The sequence below is a fragment of the Ursus americanus genome, chromosome 29 (genome assembly GCF_024610735.1).
Source record: "Ursus americanus isolate L20-20 chromosome 29, mUrsAme1.1.p, whole genome shotgun sequence".
Classification (NCBI taxonomy): Eukaryota; Metazoa; Chordata; class Mammalia; order Carnivora; family Ursidae; genus Ursus; species Ursus americanus.
Window position 1 is genome coordinate 11,729,652 of NC_142155.1, and position 20,864 is coordinate 11,750,515.

The following is a 20,864-nucleotide window of genomic DNA, read 5'->3' on the forward strand; positions in this document are numbered from 1 at the left end:
CGTCCTCTCCCGGCTGATCCTGGAGAAAGATAAATGAGCCACAGCAGAAGAAGACAAAAGCTAATGGTGACAGGGCACCACATCAACAGAAAATTCCAGCTACCACGACTGTCTGTATTTAGGGCAGTCACCTAGAGTCCCCATGGACTAGAGTCAAAGCTATCTGTCACCTCATGTAATGAGCAAATATCTCTTGAAACAAAAGGAGCAATAACAGCTAGACTTCCCCATTGATCTGTGGATTCTTTTACCATTACCCACTCCAAATCCATGCCCTGAGTAGAATAAAACCTCAGAATCGTAGGCCTCTTGGTCTATTCTGGAAATGAAAGGAGGAGGGAAAATGCCTTATAGAAATATCCTAAAGATAAAATAGCATGATCAAATAAGTAGCCCAGGGCAAAGTGGTCATGGTAAACTTTGTGTTATGGCCTTTTAACTGGAAGGAAAGCCTCTTGAAAGGAATCATGTCTGTATACATGCCAGAACTTGGTAGGTACTCAGTAAACATTTGTTAAATGTGAACTGAGAAAATAGGTTGGATATATAAGATTATATCTTATAAATTGATGTACTTGAAATATGTAGTTTCTTTTTAAATATTGCATGATACAATAGGAGACTGAATCAAGGCCAGTGGTCTATTTCTAGGGGGAAAATCAGGTAAACAGGGTGCCCATTCTACAGATAAATCAAAATTGCCTCTCTTCAAGCACGCTGCAGGAGATCCCAGCTGTGGGTGGCTCTGTCCCTAATCAGTTTCTGACCTTGGACAGGTCACAGAGCTACTTTAGCTATAAATTTCATCTATAAAACACAACCAGATTTTATCTCTTGGGGTCCTTTGCAGCTCTGACCTTCTGTGGTCCATGACTGGGAAAAGCTCTAAAACTAATGAATAATAGACACCAGACACACAAAAAGACTTTTTTGATCATAGTGGCTTAGTGAAGAAAAAATGGAGCAGCACTAGAACACATGAATCCAACTGCTCATATCTGGGGATTTGGATTCGTCTTCCGTTGGCAGAGAACCAGAACACATTGCAGAAGTAAGTGCTGTCCATCCAGCCATAAGGATCGCAGACAGAGGGAGTCTAAGGATAGTTGCTATGCCCAGGTGCTCCATCAGTTGGTCTAGTTGTATGTAGATTAGAGTTGGTCTCATATTCTTTGCTTTCCTCCTATCAAGAGATAGAGTCTAATTCCTCACCCCTTAAATCGGGGCTGACCTCAGGGGCTTGCTTGGGAAACTAGGATATGGAGGATTTTCAAAAATAGAATGTCTTGAATTTTCAAGGTTAAGCTACAATGAAACTTGCATCTTCTACTGAGTTGTTTTGAAACATACTCTCTGGTAGCCCTGAGCTGCCATATAAGAATTTTAACTCTTACGAGACTGCCATGCAGGAAGGGCCACTGTGTTTGTCTTTGGGTCACCAGTCCCAGCTGAGCCCTGCCTTCCAGCATCCCCTGCTGAATCCTGCTGACTTTTATTGGCTCCCCCAGACCAGACCATCCACCACCTGAATACGTTTCAGTGACCTCCATTGATGCCGTGTGAAACAAAGGAACCACTCAACAGAACCCTGCTCAAATTCCTGACCCTCAAAATAGCGACATAATAAAATGACTGATTTTGAAGTCATTAAAGTTTGCAGTAGTTTGTTATACCACAGTAGATGATGGCACAGTGAAACGTGTCTGCATTAGCCTGTACGTGTCTGTATAGATAACTGCTACAATTAAGTCCTTACCTTTCCACGACCTTTTGGCCAATTTATCAAATTTTTATAGAGCTGTAGATTTTGTGCTAAGCTGTGCCATATATTTCCTAAAGAACATAATTTTACACGAGGTATTATAAAACCTTAAGTAATAATTTTGAAAGTTTAAGGCAATAATTGATCATGTTGTATCCCGTCTATGTATTTAAGAAAATTCTGGAGATCTGTCATCTCCTGGTTCTGTACACAGGAATTACCCTACCCAAGAACCTAAACTTTTTCAACATCCTAACTCTTGAGAGTATTTAACACTCCTGCATTGACACCAAGGAAGTAGATCTTTGCTTCATGTAAAAAATTCAACACTTAGCCAGTACCAGGCAGATATTAATTTATCAGTATCTGTTAGCTCTAATAACTATTTAATGTATCTACAAAGAGCATTGAATTTAACCATATAAATAATGTTTAATAATATAATAATATTTAATAATATAAGTATATGTGGAACAAAGAGAAACTACTATAACGATGCCTATTATAAAGTATAACTTCTAACTCCGTGTATTCAGAACCTACTCTAAGCTATACAGATACCATAGCCATGCTCCAGTGTTAACTGTCTTCAAACTTGTCATGGTTTCAGCCATGTCCTTGAAGGGTGATGCGGTTGTAAGGAGGAGCTGGGGATTTTGGAATGAAACTTTTTAAAATTGAACCCAAGACACATGTGACATATCTTAAAGTGTTTTTTAATAGTGAATTGTGTTTTAGGGATGTTAAGAAAAAAGGTTTATTGCTATATAATTTCCTTTGAGAGCCTTTCAAATAAAAGGAAAGAGTAGATCAAAGGCCATATTATCCAACTTCAGGAATTAACTTCTTAGTAGTTCCCAGGAACGTAAGACCTATGGAGAAAAAAAAATCATGTTATAAAAAAAAACCCTCTTTTATCAAAAGCAACTCTATTTCCATTATTTTTCATAGGACTGTTTGTTGTTTTTATTATTTTGTAGTAAAGTAAAAGTGTAGGGAGTAAATAACTGACATCCTCAACAGACTGGAGAAGCTGGAGCCATCTGGCTACATAGGTTAGGTGTCTTCTGCAGCCTTTTTCAGACCACTGGAGCACTGGCCAATAAATACCCTGAAGCAGTACGTATTGTATTTCATGGAGTCTAAGAAGCAACCAACTCTAAGATGCACCCTATTTCAGAGATATTTAAATGTGAAAACTGTACAGTGTACAATCCATGCAATATGGTGGTCTGCTAAGAGAGAAGTTTAACATTTTTAAAGGACTAATTTATTCCTAAGAAGTGGTTTACCCTTCAAAGACCAGCTCTAGATTCATTTCTAATACTGAGTGTTTTTATAGCTTAGAGTCCTTTGTACTAATCACACTAACCTTATTAATAAAGAAAAGGAAAAGTTCATAGAATTTATGAGTATTGAATTAGCATATAATAAGATATCAGTGGAGATAAGTTGAAATTAACATAAGAATTTGGTAATAGACCACCATTTGCATAACTAAGCAAGTAAATTCAGCCTGTAGACTAAAAATAGAGCCATGTTTAAATCGAAAAAAATAATAACCTTTGTTGAATAATAACATTTGTTTGGAGTCTTTATTTGGATAATTCAGAAGCATTTAGATCCACATTTTGGGGTTTATATTCAATTTAAGATGCTATACTAAAAAGAGAAACTGAAAATATCATTTCTAGCCACATTTAAATAAAACAAAACATTCAAATTTTCAAAAGAAAATCAATATAAACACTATGTAATACAGGAATTCTCACCTGAATCAAAAAAGAAAAGTAAGAAGAAATTTTACCTATGACCTCCAAACTTATTGTTTCTTTTCCATGAATATAAATAGGTGTGTATCCCCAAATCCCCCTTTTCCAATTACTATTAAATATTTGTTATTATTTTATATAATTCCTGTTCTTGGCCCTTTAAATTTACTTGATCACTTAAAAGTATGACAGTAACTGAATATGAAATGGACATGTAAACACATTATGACTTTCAGCCAGCTCAGAAGGGTGCTTGTTATTAAATCTATAGCCAATAGTGGGAAACAAACTGAGGGCTTCAGAGGGGAGGGGAGTGGGGGAATGGGATAGGCTGGTGATGGGTATTAAGGAGGGCATGTATTGCATGGTGCACTGGGTGTTATACGCAAGTAATGAATCATGGAACTTTACATCAAAAACTAGGGATGTACTGTATGGTGACTAACATAATATAATAAAAAATTATTATAAAAAAATAATAAATCTATAGCCAAGGAATATGTGATTCTCATGGGTTCCTCCAGGCTTCCTCAGAGTTCCTGCCCTTCTCTTCTACAGTTACTTTTGATCATGTGAAAAGACTCCCAGAGGCAGGTTGTAGAAGTGGATCTCCTCCAGGCTACTCAGGGCACAGGTGCCCCTAAGAAGACACATGAGAACCAGCAGACGTGCTGTCACTGAGCCCGGGGATGCTGCGAGACCCAAAGGCAAGCATTTGGCACTTTATTCCAGGACTTGATGATGGCCTCAATATACCAGAGGAGCCCAGTCATGCTCCTGCCCAAAGACGAGGGTAAGCCCTAACCAAACCCAGACTCTGGTCTGGCCCTCAATGAGATGGGCTACGTGTTTGGGACAGGGAGGGGGGTGGTGTTAAAGAATAATCCTTCAACTCCATCAGGAAAAAACTGAGGAATGGTGTGTGTGGCAAGGGAAGGTACAATCCATCCAGATGGCTGTCTCTTCAAAGAGAGGCACCATCTTATTTGGCCACAACTGTTTCTTCTACTTTCATAGCTTACAACTACCTTTAGAAGAGTGCTTAGGTAGAAGCTTTGTCTCACTTTGAAATTTTCGTCTATTCTACCTGGTTTCCAAGATAGTCCTAGTAATCCTCACTTCCTGATATTCGTGGCCTTGAAAAGTCCCCTCCCACACTGAATGAGGTCTGGCCCATGTGGCCAGTCAAGTATGGTGAACATGCTAGCATGTGACATCTGAGGCTAGGTCACGAAATGCATTGCAGCTTCTACTTTAGTCTCCTCAAGTGCTTGTTCTGAGGGAAACCAGTTACCATGACTTGCAGACCCTCAGGGGACCTATGGAGAGACTGACAAAGAGAGGAACAGAGGCCCCAGCCAACAGGCAGCACAAACTTGCTGGAAAATTGAGTGAGGCACTTTGGAAGTGGATTCTCCAGCCCCAGCCATGCCTTCAGCTTCCTACCGCTCCAGCTCAGATCTGACTACATCTCCCCTCCAACAATGAGAACTCTCCAACCTAGCCCTTCCTGAATTCCTGGCAAAACAGAAACCATGAGAGAAAATAAGCGATTATGGTTGTAAGTCAATTCATCTTGGGGTGATTTATTACAAATTATTGGAGTAGCTGAATCAACACTAGTCACCTACTTTATTTATTCCACAAACTTTTACTAAGCATCTATTATATGCCAGGCCCTGTGCTAGGCTGGGAGACAAAGATGTATAAGATACAGTTGTTGCTCTCAGTTCAACATAGATGAGTAAATATAAATAATGATACAAGATCTTATGACAAAATGCTATGACAGCACAAAAAAGAATGATTTTTGTTCTTTTGTTAATAAGATGAGTTTTAGAGTTATTCATTCTTTCAATAAAAATGTATTTAGTGCTTCCTAGGAACGAGTCACTGTGATCTGTGATAGACACTGGTGAAAATATGGTGAACAAGACACATCCCTTGCTCTCAAGGTTAATAGCAAAAGCTGAGGAGATAACACATTGGAGGAAAGCTAAAACTAGGTAATCAAGTTTGCCATATTGTGACCTTGGTGAGGGCAGTTTCTGTAAAATGGTGAAAATAAGGAATTCAAATAGAAAGAGGAAGTAGATGCTACTGGTGTAGAATGTATGCAATTTTTTCCCCCAGAATGTTAGTAGTAGAGAGAAGGGGAGAGAAAGGGCAAGAGCTTGGTTCCATCAGCTCTACTGGTTTCATCACCTGCTTCTCACTTCGTCTTCTTCAATGGTGAGTAGACCAGGATCACTGGAAGGGCTGTCTCTTCCCATGGGAACTGACTGGGTGGCATTTGCCACGGTGAATTCAACAAGACAAGAGAGGCTGCTCCCAGCCATACAATCTCAGAATCTGTAGCATATCATTGTTTTGAGTTGATCTAACTTGAGGATGTTCACTGATATTAACAGAGCTCTTCAAAAGACTGTCAATAAAACCAGAATACCAATTCTTAATTCATGATGAGAACCGTAACTGACAATCCCTAGTGTATATATGAGTGTCTGCTCATCAGGCTTCATGAGTGTCACCCAAAATTCATATGTTGAAATCCTAGCCCTTAGTCGATAATATTAGGAGGTGAGGACTTTGGGAAGTGATTAGGTCAAGGGAGGAGATCCAATGAATGAGATTAGTGCCCACATTAAAGAGACTCCCCAGAGAGCTCTCTCACTCCTTCCATCATGTACCTACAACCATGAGAAAATGGCCGTCTGTGGACTGGGATGCAGGCCCTCACCAGACATCAGATCTGCCAGCACGCTGATCTTGGAATTTCAGCTTTCAGAACTGTGAGAAATAAATGTTTGTTTATGGTATTTTTGTTATAGCAGCCCACACTGACTAACACAGTGAGCATGAAATCAAACCCAGAGACAATATAGAATTCAAATGTTTAAAGATCTTAAGGTCCCAAAGCCTGCAGCCTCCTCTTGCCTATGATGGGGAATGAAAGAGTATGTTCCCTAGCCCAGGCACTGCTCTGTTTGGCACACTGTGCCTCTTAGACTCTATTTTTTCTGAGGATTCATCAATGATCACACTGTTTATGAGTGGCTTATTCAGGGAGGATATTCCAAACCCCTAAGAGCCCACATAATGCCAGCAGGAAGGCTGAGGGCCTGGAGGCCCCCTGCTCTGCCAACTGCTAGGTTGTGGGGAGTTTCAGGGCAGCTGAGAGAGGGGAAGAGCACTGGGGTACTGGGATCATGACTATGTAACAACTGGCTGGACTATTTCAATGTTTAAGTACTGACAGGCTGACTATGCATCTTCTTCATGTATGTGGGTACCTTGAACAGGGGACAGGTTCCCTTGAAAGTCTTGGGGCCACTCCTCTTTTTGATAATCACTCATTCAATCTCAGTCCATTTAATGCTGAATCAAAATTTAGGTCTCAGAGGAAAACTCTATTCCCAAGTCCTTCATTGGTTAGAAATATAAATTAGCAAATGGGTTGATATTTTTCTTCCTCAGAGCCTTCTATATGAGGTGATACATTATATGCACTTCTAAATGCTTTCTAATACTTTGATAAATGGACAAACAAGCCTAACTTAGCAGTTGATTGTTCATTTAAACTGATATCTCTTACTTTCATCAAAAGTTTGTTAATAAACACTGTTAATATGAAAATAATTCACCAATTTACTTGTCATCGGTATCTGTTAGCAGTCCATAGACTTAACTACAACACATTCATTCATTAATTTCAATGATATGATATCTGTAGCTATCATTATAGTTATGAAAACAGAAGGGGTGATTTTGTTTTGAGTTTCAAAAGCACAGCAAAAATAAGCATTTCCTTAAGTGTCAATGAGACACTTTTAATTCTGTCTATGCTGTAGATACAGTCATTCAGAAATCACTGGGAAGTCACAGATAGAGCCCAGTCTGATCTGAGGTACAGGAGCCACAATTGCCAAGTATAAGAAAATAAACATATTTTTAACTGAAAAAATAATTATTAAATCATCTTGTCATTTTTCCTGCCAAAGTAATTGCATGAATCATTGGTCCTGACCAACCCTTCTATTCATATAATATTGCATCTAGTAATCCATTTAAATGGAAACTTTTCTCTTTAATTTCTTCTTTTATATTTTGTAAAATAGAAGGAACAAAAAAACTCAGAGTGTAATAGATTACTGGGCTTGCATTTTGAGATTGTGGAAATCTATATAGAATAATTCTCAAAAAGACATTTTCAAGGTTCCTCTTAAATAACTAAAAATGCCATTCCTAGGAACTCAGAGTAGAGAAAAATCAGTCTGCAATGTGTATAATGCCCAAAAAGGAGGGAGCTTCTCAGTGAATATTAATCGATGATGATTGAGATAATTACTTGAAATGTTTGAAGGTGAGAAGAAGCAAAACTGGATAAATTCAATAGAAGAAATTGACCCAGATATGTTGACACCACTTATTAAATCAGTTGCGCCCAGAGTATTTCAGTAGTTTTTCAGAAAAATAGAAATGTTCTAACAGTTGTGCAGGTTGGTTACAAAGCCAGAGGATGAAGGTAAGAGTGAAGATTGAGGTAGGAAATAGAATTTTGCAATCCCCTTCCAGCCAAGTCCTAAGAGACCTTGCTTTAATACCTACCACTCTTTTTCCAACAGTGTCAATCTCTCCTTCTCCACAGGCTCTACCTTTACACACACACACATACACACACACACACACACTTACCTAGCTTTAAAAAATAGTAAACCTCCTCAGATGCTTCCATAGCTACTATTTGTATTTTTTTAAATTCTTCCATTCACTGCCAAACTTCTACAAATGACAAGTGATCTGTATGGTTCCACGGTCCCATTATTCACCCCCTCCAAAACTGTATCCATTCCCCCACCGCTCTACCAAAACTGTTAGAAGTTATTGCATAAGCTTCATGATCTCTGTGCTGTTGTCATTCTGCTCACTGTATTTACCACTTGGGTGACATATTCCATCTTTAAATCCTTTGCTCCACCACTTTCAGGATTCCACACTGTCCTGGTTCTCCTCACATAACCTCCAAATCTTTCCTTAATTCTCTTCTCATTTCCTTTGATATCTGTTCTTTTTTCCCTCTGTACTGTCTCCCTTAGGAAATTCATCAGTTAGCATAATACCCACTCTAAAAAATCTAACCTCCCTTATGATGGCCACCATTCTATATCTTTAGCCTTGTCCTCTCATGGGAGTTCTACTGTTGGCCAAAAAGTCTGGAATTGAAACTTCTTATTTTATTTTTTCACAGGTTGAACTCTTATGATTGTTTCTTCTTGGATAAGTTAAAAGCTTATTAGTGAAAATCAGAGATACAAAATTTTCTGAGGAAATTCATGACTTATATATGTGCAAGAATTTATGGAAATGCTGTATTTTTTTTACCACATTCATTGCAATTTTGCATCGAATATGCATTGCTCAAGAGGAAGACATCCAGATGGCCAACAGATACTTGAGAAGATGCTCAACATCACTCATCAGCAGGGAAATGCAAATCAAAACCACGATGAGATATCACCTCACACCTGTCAGAATGGTTAAAATTAACAACAGAAGAAACAATAGGTGTTGTGAGGATGTGGAGAAAGGGGAACCATCTTGCGCTATTAGTGGGAATGCAAACTGGTGCAGCCACTCTGGAGAAGGGTATGGAGGTTCCTCAAGAAGTTAAAAATAGACTTACCCTATGATCCAGGAATTGTTCTACTAGGTATTTACCCAAAGAATACAAAATACAAATCCGAAGGGGTACAATGTTGATAACAGCATTATCAACAATTGCACTATGGAGAGAGCCCAAATGTCCATTGGCTGATGAATGGATAAAGAAGATGTGGTATACACACACACACACTGGACACACAGACAATGGACTATTACTCAGCTATCAAAAAGAATGAAATTTTTCCATTTGCAATGACATGGATGGAGCTAGAGCCTATTTCGCTAAGTGAAATAATCAGAGAAAGATATACACCATATGATCTCACTCATATGTGGACTTTAAGAAAGAAAACAGATTAGTATATAGGAAGGAGGGGGAAAAGGAGAGAGGGAAATATACCATAAGAGACTCTTTTTTTTTAAAAAAAGATTTTACTTAGTTATTTATTTGAGAGTGAGTGAGCAAGAGAGAGCACGAGATGGGTGGAGGGGCAGGGGGAGAGAGAAAAGTAGACTCCCCGCTGAGCAGGGAGACTGACACAGGGCTCAATCCCAGGAACACGGGATCACGGGGTCACAACCTGAGCTGAAGGCAGATGCTTAAACGACTGAGTCACCCAGGCACCCCAAGAGACTCTTAACACTAGAGAACAAACTGAGGGTTGCTAGAGGGAGGTGGGTGGGGGGTGGGCTAGATGGGTGATGGGTATTAACGAGGGTCCTTGTTGTGATGAGCACTTGGTATTGTACGTAAGTGATGAATCACTGAATTCTACTCCAGAAAACAATATTGCACTGTATGTTAATGAAAATTTTAATTAAAAAATAAGAAAATAAATATATTATAAACTCTGAAAGCCAGGCTTCTGTCAGAGGAAGAATAAACCCTGTAGTATTGGATTTGAATTGGAATGGAGATACGAACTCATAGATTTTAGTGTGTGTGTGTGTGTGTGTGTGTGTGTGTGTGTGTATACACTATATGGTATATATACATATATATAGTTTTTATAGTATATATACAATATACACAGCTATTACTGTGTGTGTGTATATGTATATACATATATACTATATATGTACCAATAAAGATGTGGAAATAAATATAAATGTGTGTGTAAGCATGGGACTAATATATACATTATAAATACATGTATGTGTATATACGCATTTTATATACTTTTTACTGATTCAAATTCATGCACCTCCTTTAAGACCAGCTCAATGCCACCTCCCCCTGAAGCTTTCCAGATTCCCATTTCAATTTATATTCTCTTACAGCACTTACAGTACAAGCCTTGTACTTGTGTAGCTATTCTAGATGTCCTTCCAGATAGCAAGCTCTTAAGAGTCTTGCTTGGCCTTTATCTTTTACACCTCTATCAGCTTCTAAGTAGTATAGGTGCTCAGTAATTTTACTGAATGGAATTTAATATTATTGATATCTAGACACAAATCTGAATGTCTAAGAATCAACATGCCCTTGAGGTAATTAATTCTCTTCCTCCTGGACTCCCCAGGGCCTTAAAAAGACCAAAGATACTCCTTAGTGTCTAGTTCTGAGCCCTCAACTCTTCCCTTTGCATTTTATTCAATATTATCTGTCCTTATGGCTATGAAAACGAAATCTTGCTGATGAATGTGTACCTCTAGCCTTACCTTCTCCTCAGAGAAACTTCAGCCTCTTCCTGTGCCCCCCTTCCCAGCCCTCTCTCCCCATTTGCCTCCAACTCCTTAAGGAGTCATGTGCCATTTCTCCCCCAGTTAGCCCCCTCCTGTCCATCACAGCCACGTCTAAGCTATCATCATCTCTCTAGAAACTTCTGAAAGCTTCCAAGATGATCAGCATATTTTACATCTTTATTTCATTTTAGCTGGTTCTTCATAAAGCAGTTAGAGTGATTGTTTTAAATATCTAAATCATATCATGCATCTGTTTAAATTATTTAAAATTCTTCAGTAGCTTTCCACTGCACTTGAAATAAAATCCAGTCACTTTATTTTTTTTTTTGTCCTCAAAGCTCTACACACAACTACACTTTCAGTCATGATCCTCCTGTCAAACTCAGCTGCCTCTTTGCTTTTTTTAAAGCTTTTGCAACCAAAGTTTACTTTAGCTAGAGCAGAGTTTGTTGAATTATCTGCGGTGAAGGATCAGATCTTCTTCAATCTATCATGGAATGACACTTTCTAAAATAGAGTAAAAATCAACTATTAGAAAAAAAACTAAAAGAAATATGTTTTATTTTTAGAGTTAATGACATAAAGGTAGTCTATCAAATTACTGTAAATATTTCAAATGCTTATTCTCAATTTCTGGACATATCTCACCGGGGTTCCAGAGCAGTTTGCCCACGGGGATGATCCATAGGCTACTGAGTGGCCCTGTGTTGATGTATGCTCTGTTCTGACTGATTCCAGCCACTCTTTAAGGTCTCAGCTAAAATGTCACTTTCTTAAAGAGTCTGCACTGAACATGCTATCCAATAAGGTCCATCTCCCTTTATAATATTTCCTATCACTGAACCCTGTTTCATTCATAACCCTTACCTAAATTACACACACATTCACACACACACACACACACACACACACACACACACACACACACACATTTCTCTGCTTTATTCCCTACATCTCCCTCCTAAATTACAGGCGGCAGGGACTGTGACCATTTTTGGTATGCAATAATACCACTTAATTAATTAATTAATACCAACTACAAAGTCAAAAATGTCAACTTCAGTTGGGACCATGAACTTCTCAGAGACTTTCGTGTACTAGCATGAAGAGTACAATCCCAAGGGTGAGTATAAAGTACATAGAGTTTCCCAAACTCATGTTCTGTAGACTACATTGAGGGAAGCACCGATCTAAAGAAAAAACTGGAAATTTTGTGCATGCCAAAACTACTTGTACCCTGTTATGAAGTTTGTTGTATTGATGTTTAAACTTAAGCTGCTATTATTTCATGGGTGGAAAGAGTAGAGAATTGGAATTATGCCAGAGATTTGGTGAAATTAAGGATGTGTGACACTCATTTGCTCATTTTCCCCTTAGTTTCTTTTCTACCTTGTCACGTTCTAGACCTAAATCACTGGAAATTAAATTTCCCTGATTTCTCGGCCAGATGACTTCTGATAAGTTCTTCCAAAAAGAGGCACTAGGAGAAGATTAGAAAGCTGAAGGAAAGGGACAAATTTATCTTATTTTTAACAAATTCTGTTTTTGACAGCAGTGGGGGGTCTCAGGCTTCAGTGGCCTTTTGGCCTTGGGGACTGAGGCTGATGGCTGCAGCTCCAGCACCGTCCACAGTTGAAGCAGCAAAAGGGCAGCCCTGAAGCCAGCTGGCTGTGCCCTCCGTCGGCCTTCGGCAGCTGCAGTAGCAATGCCAATGGATTTGTCAGCGGTGTGGTGTCTGGCCGCCAGGAATGTCCAGGTGAAGAGCATCATCCTGTGTCTGGCAACACTGCCTCTTTCCTGCGTTCCTCCAGCCGGGAGGAACCTCCCGGAACTACTTCTTGTAGTCACTAACTCTTTGTTACCCCACCTTCTTTCTTTTGCTCCATCGGCTTCCCTGCACTGTTGAAACCGATGCCTTTTATAAAGGTCCCTCCGTTTGAAAAACCTTGAGTGGTTTCTGTTTTCCAAACAGGCTACTTAAGGGTAGAAAAATGTCATCTGCTCTGTCTGATGTCATTCTGAGATAGGAATTAGGCATTAAGAGAAACACCCAAGCAAAACAGAATAATGAATCATGGGAAAAAACCATGAGTGAAAACACAAGCCCATGATTTTTAATCCAGTCAGTCACAGAGTGACTTCTTCAAGTCATTTCGCCATTCTGAGCCTGACTATCCTCATTTCCTTCCTCCTTGATTGCTTCCAACACCAACGGGTGCACAGAGGTTTGTAATCCCCGTGACCTCTATCAAGTCACCCAGAGCCACTCTCAAACGAGCAATCTAAGTAAATGTCATGTGTTTGCCCTACTGATGCAGCTTGAGGACAGGTCCCCCACTTTCCAGCTCTCTCTCCAGCTGGACTATCACGCAAAAACCTGTCTAGGTAGAAAATCTGGGGTTGCCGTTATTCAACATTTTTTAAGTACTTCTCCTATGAGGCACTGGGCAGAGGAAAAACAAACTCACATAATGAAGTGTGGGAGACAACAACGTATACAAATAACAGTAAAGCTTTCAGTGAAACAAGGGCTTCTAGAGAGGCACAAATTAAGGCAACAAGTCCTGGGAGAAGGAAGAATTAATTCTGTGGGGATCCTTCTAAAGTCTTCACAGAAATCCATTGTGTGTGGTGGAGCACAGTGCTTGACTGAAAAGAGCTGAGAACAGGGAGGTGGAGTGGGGTCAGACTGAGTGGGCCTGGCGGGGGCCACACCCATGTTACTACCCGTATGGCACTAAAAGCCATATGAGGCTTTTAAACTGAAGAAGGGAAATGAAATATTTTAAAACTTGAAATATATAAATATAAGAAATGGTTGTTGAGGAATGATGTTACTTGAAGAAGAAAATATTAAGCATTTCAGATTACTTTTACATACCCGTTACACTTATGATATATGTATAGTATCCCATCTACAGGGGGATATGCTTAAGATATAATAAGCAAAAGGAACTGTCTTAATAAATTGTCATAATAATGACACAGCCAGGTCACCTGAAACATTGGTTGGAAAGAAATAATTATGTTGAAAGACTGAAAATGCAGTTGCAAGAAAGAATTTAATATCTTTCTGAACAATCTAGAATGAAAATAATATATTTTAAGCTTCCAGATATTACTGATTTGGAGGGACAATGAGAAATAATAATAGTTTGTGGGTATTAAGAAGCTGGAACTGTGATTCAATATTGCATAATAAGAAGCAAATTATAGAAATATATTCTGAACTCATTTAATTCCTGCATATTCAACGATCAGTGAAGAAACAGTAACAGCACAGAGATTTTTGAGTGCCATTACATGGGAAATTAGTTATGACTTTTCAAAGTAAAATGATACAAACACTGATAAAGTCAGCACTATTCTGAGCTATGTATACAAATGAGGAGCTAATCCAGGTGAGGAAATTTTAAACCCCCTTAAACAACCTTAGGATAAATTGAGCCCAAAATATCTCATTTAAGTTTGATTAGCACTATATTAAAAAGATGAAGACAAATTGAATGGAGAACTAAGAAAAGCAGCTTAGTATTGAGAAGATTGATTTATGAAAAATATTATAGGAACAAAATATGTGCAACTTTGCAAAGAGATGACTAAGGAATGATGACAGTCTATAAATATTTGAAAGGTATAAACATGCAGTCAGGGAGGAATTATTTAGCATGTTATAAAGAGCTATAATTACAGTTTATGGGTTGAAATTAGAAAACCAAGATGTAAAGCATTCAAAACCACCCTCCTTAGGATACTGGAGACTTGTATTTGAAAAGATAAATAGTGTAACCTTTGGAATATCTGAATGCTTTTGTCTTTTTCTTATTTTTATTTTTTTAAAAATATAATTAACGTAATGAAGAGAGATAGGCATAAATCTCGAGTGTAAGTACAATAAACACTTGATTACTTTACACACTTCCTTGTCCTAAAAGAATCTCAGATGGCTCACTCAATTGTTTGGGAATAAAATACAGAAGAAATAAGCAAAATCCGCAAGTATTTCTCCAATGGAATGTTAATCTTTTCCACTGGGCCTACTTACTAGTAGTGAGCAAAACTCACTAATTGAAATTTTGCCTAAACATTACCAAAGGATTGTAAATCATTGATCTAGAGTAATTGGAGTTATGTACCTAATTGAGGTAAAGACAAATACTGGCTGCTTTATGTTGAAAAACTCAAGATTTTATTTGGACTTGACACTAATTACTCCCTCCTTCTTGAACTATTTTTCTCCCTGTGAAAGTCCTAAATATCCAGCCACAATCACTTTCCCGCTCCCATGCACCATATCTCACACTGGATGCCCTGCTGCTGCTTCAAACTCAATAGACTCCAAATCAAATTCATTTGACAAACAAAATAAAATTTGCTGCACAATGTATATGCCAGGCCCTGTGCTGCCAAGCTAGAGATAAAACCATGATTATAAAAGAATCCCTACGGGGAGGAAGTCCTAGATCTTATCTCCCCAGTGTTAGCCATTTCCCAAGTTTAAGCTACATAATTCTGTTATGAATACTATCTAAGGCTGGGTTCCCAAGAACTACCTAATTTACTGAGATTCTGGTGTTCATGATTTATTGAGAAAGCACTCTCAGAATAAAAGGAATAAAGCAGGGGCGCCTAGGTGGTTCAGTCAGCTAAGCGACCGACTCTTGATTTCGGCTCAGGTCATGATCTCAGAGTTGTGGGACCGAGTCCTGAGTCCTGCATAGGGTTCTGTGCTCAGTGAGGAGTCAGCTTGGGATTCTCTCTCTCCCTCTCCCTCTGCCCCTCCCCACAAAACAAATAAATAAATCTTTTTAAAAAATGGAGTAAAGAAAGTGAGATTCAAGGAAGGAAACTAAATAAGGCTGTGGTCCCAATGTTAGTGCTCTCATTCCTTTCATGGATGGCCATTTTCTGGAGAAGGGGGCAACTGCAAGTAATTATCAGTCAACTCTCAAAGCAGCTGGGGGATGTGTACACCATCTGGTAAAAAGCATCTGACTGGCTACCAACCATGCTTATTGTGGCCATGTGACCACTCAGGGTCACAACTCCTTTCCCATCAAGCCATACTGAATTGGTCACTAAATGTTGAAAATTCTTTCTTTACACTTTCTTTCCTGTGTTCTTCCCTTCTTATCTCTTCCCAGCCGCCACTGGGAGCAGTCCAAGTTCTTACTGACTCACGCTCAATCTACAATCATATTTTCCTAACTAGTCTCAAGATTTCCAGAGGCAAAAAAGGCATTACAGGTAGGCAAAGCAACTGGGTGGGGACTGGGGTGTCCTGGAAAGTGCGTGCTCTAATAAAGGGACAGTTACTACTCAGCCTCAGATGTGGGAAACTGTAGCCAGTGATGCAGATCTTCTGATATTTTAAGAGAAGTTATAGATCCTCATTTTTATGTGAAGGCTTCTAAATTTTATATCTGGTAACCAATTCTAGTTTTTTTGGTTTTTTAAAGTTCTATGTGAGGTAAAAGGGAAAAAAAAAAAAAACCTGCAGGTCAAACGTACCCAACACAGTCATTTTGCAAAATCTGGCCAAAAGTGTAAGAGAAGATGACATTTAAATAAATAACTATAGTTCAAGTGAAAGGAGATAAAAATCTCAAAGGAGACCCAGATAATATGAGGTTTCAGAAGAAAAAGAAGAAGGGAAATAGACCCTGAGTCCTAATGAATAAGGATCCTTAGACTTGAATGAGTCCCCACTTTCCTTCTCCTCTCAGCCTCACTTCTGGTACAAAAAGCATGTGTCAGTGTATTGCTAAATGATGCTTCTGAGCTTTAGGCAACAGCGGCAAACAAAGAAAAGAGGCTGAAATTAATCTCTAATGATAGACTTTGGTCAGCTCTATTTTATGGGGTATTTGACAGCAGTGAGCACCACTACCTATCTCAATCTCCTTCAGGAATGCCCTGTATCCCTCAACATACCCTAATATGGGGAGCTCTTTGTTTTTGTGCCACAGAATCCTGACTGCTAGACCTTCTTAGAGGACCTAAGTCAAAAGCAGCTCTTGCAGTCATTGCAAAATCATAGTGTCTTTGGACCAAAGTTCATCAACACCTGGCATAGCTCTCTTCCTGAGCCAGCACCATCATTAAGGTCCCACAGATGCCTGATGAAGGGACTCGAGCTGCCAAAACGCCATTCCAGAAAAGTTGAGCAGAGCTGAGCCCAGGGAAGCACAATGCCCAGTTGGCTGCATCCAGGAATATCAAGCCCTTTTCTAGAACAGTCCACTTTTTCATGCATCTTTCCCATCACAGTGGAATAGTTCCATAGAAGTTTACAATCAGATGTTTCCTGCCCCAATTGGCACCTAAACACGAGGCTTCTTCCCCAGGTGAGCCGAGCCTATTTCTCTAGGATGCTTCTCTATTGTCTGCAAAGACTGAGCTTACAGAATTCCAGAATCCCTACATTCTGGAATTTTCAATTGCCCAGCTTTAGAAGAGGGCATTCAGGTTTTTCCTCTAGCCCAAATTAGGTTAATAAATTCTGAATGTAAACATTATTTGTGTTGGGCTCATTATTCAAAGTGCAACTTATGACCCTCTTGTTTCCTGCTTTCCATTAAAAAAGTTTCTTTCATTACATAACTGAAGTTCTTTTCACTATTTGCAAAATTAGCTTTTGACAAATTAGCCTTTTGCTAATTGGCCTGCCCCTGCCTTCCTCCCTCTGTGCTCCCAGAAACTACCTATGTACCTTTTGGACCTACCAGGCAAAACCCCAATCTTGAATGGACTCAGCTCTCCACCTGCCTTGTCTCTGCCCTGGATTGTCGAGGAAAAATCGCACAATAAAGCAAGTCCTAATCTGCTCGCTTGTTCTCTTTCAGCAGACACAGGCCGGCGTCTTCCTTCATAGAGGAATTAGACGCTGTCAGACAGGAACTTCCCCAGACTCCTGCCTGCTACACATCTGACTGCGATTACGGGATCTGCTACCTCCTTCCTCCTGCTGCGGAGGAGGAAGTGCCCTGTTCCCTGTTCAGTGGACTCCGTGCTCTGGTCTCTGGAGTCCACCGGCCCAGATCCTTCCGGTTCAACCTCTCCCTCTCCCCCACCACCTTCCAATCAGCATTTGAATGAGTCCATCTCCCTCTCTACCTGACAACTCCAAAATGGTCCTGTGATCCAACATCGCTGTTTGTTTGCCACCCTTTTCCTTTCCTCTCGTTCACTCCCAAACTGCAGCATCACCCAATTCTGTTGTTACTGTGCCACACTTTCTTTGTCAACACAGGGCTCTGCGGCTACAGCTCCCAGCATTCTTCTTCCTGCCGCCAAATCCAAAGGACACACCCAGGCCTTATCTTGCGGGAGCTCAGCAGCATTGGTTACAGTTGGGCTCATCCTCCCCCCAACACTTCCTTGTCACAATACCTTCATTTGCCCTTCTGCCTCCCTTTGGTGCCTTCCAGGTGTTTGCGCTAACTGCCTACCTTTTCTTTTTTTAAACTTTTGCTATTCTTTGGGATTCTATCCTAGGTATCCCTCTTCACTTTTCATTGCACTGTATCCCAAAGTAATCTCATTGATTCTCGTGGTTGAATTTTCCATCCACCTTCAACAGGATTTCTTATTTCCCTATTCTGGAGGATAAGAATACGAACACTCCTTTTGTCCCTCTCCTTCCATCTCCTATCTTGGGTCGACTACACTTGGACTTTATCATTATATTTTATACTTCTACCATATCTCTCTTGCTTTATATAGATTCATGCTAAACGATGGGAACCAACAAACAGCATTCTATTATTAGTATGCTGTTATTATTGTCCACGATGAAGGAAATTATAATGCTGCCAAATAGTGGGCTGGAATTGCATTTCCTTCCCTGATTTCATGACCCTATGCCACTGTTGGACAATTCTAAGCATCGAGGTCAAATGGACTAACTTTTCTTATACTCCCCAATTACTTAAAATTATTTAACATTATAATTTCCTTCATTTTTAGATAATGACTTTCTTATGTATTTTGCTTAAAATTTCAAATTGCTTTCTTGATTTCTCATAGCATTTGCCTTGCTCACCGCCTTCCCATTTTCAGACCCTACATCATACTAGTTCATGCAGCTCCCTTTTTCACCCAGACTTCCATTCTCCTGTTCCAATCTGGCTGGTTTTGTTTTTAGTTGTCCGTTTAGCTGTGATCCTAGAACTTCTCTTTTTTTTTGCCCTTCCAAGTGGAAATCACTGTCTCCTCAGTCTGTCTTCCTTTTTCTTGAATATACCTCTTTTCCTGGAGTCCAGTCCTGGGTAACTTCTTGTAAAAAGATGTGTATGGGGTAAATTATCTAATTCTTTGCATGTCTGAATTTTTTCTTTGTTTTGTTTTGCTTTCACCCTGGGTGGGAGTTTGACGATTGTAATGTTTGAAGGCATTGCCCCCCTGTTTTCTAGATTCCAAGCGCGCTCATGCCAGACTGATTCTTGTTCCTTTGTAAATGACATTTTTTTTTCAGTTGAAGCTTTTATAATCTTTTGTTTATGTGTTCCTTTTGTTTATTTGTTGCTCAGCATGTCGTGCTGATTTGTCTAAGACATAGTCTTTTTCATTCATTTTCTGAGCACTTGGTGAGCCTTCCTGGCAGTCTGTAGATTTCCAGCCTACCCATGCACGGTTCCCGCCCTGCATCTGGCCTCAGTGGTTGGCTCCTGGACAGCCTCTGGGCCAGAGCCCATTCCCCACACCTGGCCAGGCCCCGGAGGTGAGGCCGGCTGCACTGTGGCTCCGAAGGGGCAAGAGGAGCCAAGGTTTGCATGAGCACTGGGGTGGCTGATAAGTGGCGTGAGCCAGACGCCTTACAGAGGAGCTCAGGTGCCTCTGGTACGCGGGCGCTCAGGTGTTTCTCATCCCAGGGCTCCCAGCTGGCCTCAGAACAGCTGAGATCCCGCGAGATGAGGCTTCTTGGGAAGCGTGGTCCTGGCTGTAATGCCTCGGGACTGATTCTGCCCTTCTCGAAGGCTATGGTCATGGACTGGGTCTCCTAGAAGACAGCACCTGAGGTAAAAACTTACTACGGGGAAGCGCAGTGCCAGAGAACCAGGAGAGAGAGCAAATGGGAGCGAAGCAAGAGAGGAAAGAGCATTACGGAGAAGGCCACAGCTTCGTGAAAAGCTGAGGGCTGGTCCTACAGCACAGCTTCGAAAAGGAAGCTGAAAGCTATGCGTCTCCACACAGTCCCTCTGAGGGGCAAGAGTACATACCCAGTCCCGTCACCTTTGGATCAAGGATCCTTCCATGGGGTAACTCCTCAATAATTGCAGGTTGTGTAGTTATTGGTGCAACAAGTTCCTCAGCAACAACAAGGAATCCCCAGCGTAGGAGGCAAAAGATGCTGCCGGCACAGCAGGCAAGGTGCTGCCAGGTTGTGTCCTTAGGTGGCCCAAGGCACCAAAAGTAGCTGTCACCGCAGACCCCTTTGTAGCAGCAGCAGCAACCTGACTCCATAACCATGGGAACGGCTGCAGTGACTGCTAGATTCCGTCACTGCAGATCTGGGCTCCTCCGTAAACTGAATCCCCTGCAACTACTATTGTGGTAGCTCCGAGAAATTGTTTTCTGGTCCTTTTATTGTTTTATTCAACTTATTCACGTTTTCAACATCTAGGAGCTCTTGTTCTTTTTTTAAGGTTATAACACTTTCTCAGTATCCATTAGGTATTTGGGTAGAATATTAGCTATTCAAATTTTTCTGCCACTGGAGGTTGTCTGCATAGTAAAAGGAGGTACTCTAGAGCAAGACAGCCTGGGTTTGAATGTCATCTATGTAATGGTTTTGTTTCCTTTGGGAACTTTGTGTTTTCGTTTCTTTCCTTTTTCATTTTCTTTCTCTCTTTCTTTCTTTCTTTCTTTTTTTTTTTTTTTTTGCTTCAAACAAATACAAAATGCTTATACAAAAATGCAGTAATTGTCAAACTATCAATTTGTTAAACTTAGAAGAAGTATGAACTTATGTTACAACTCTA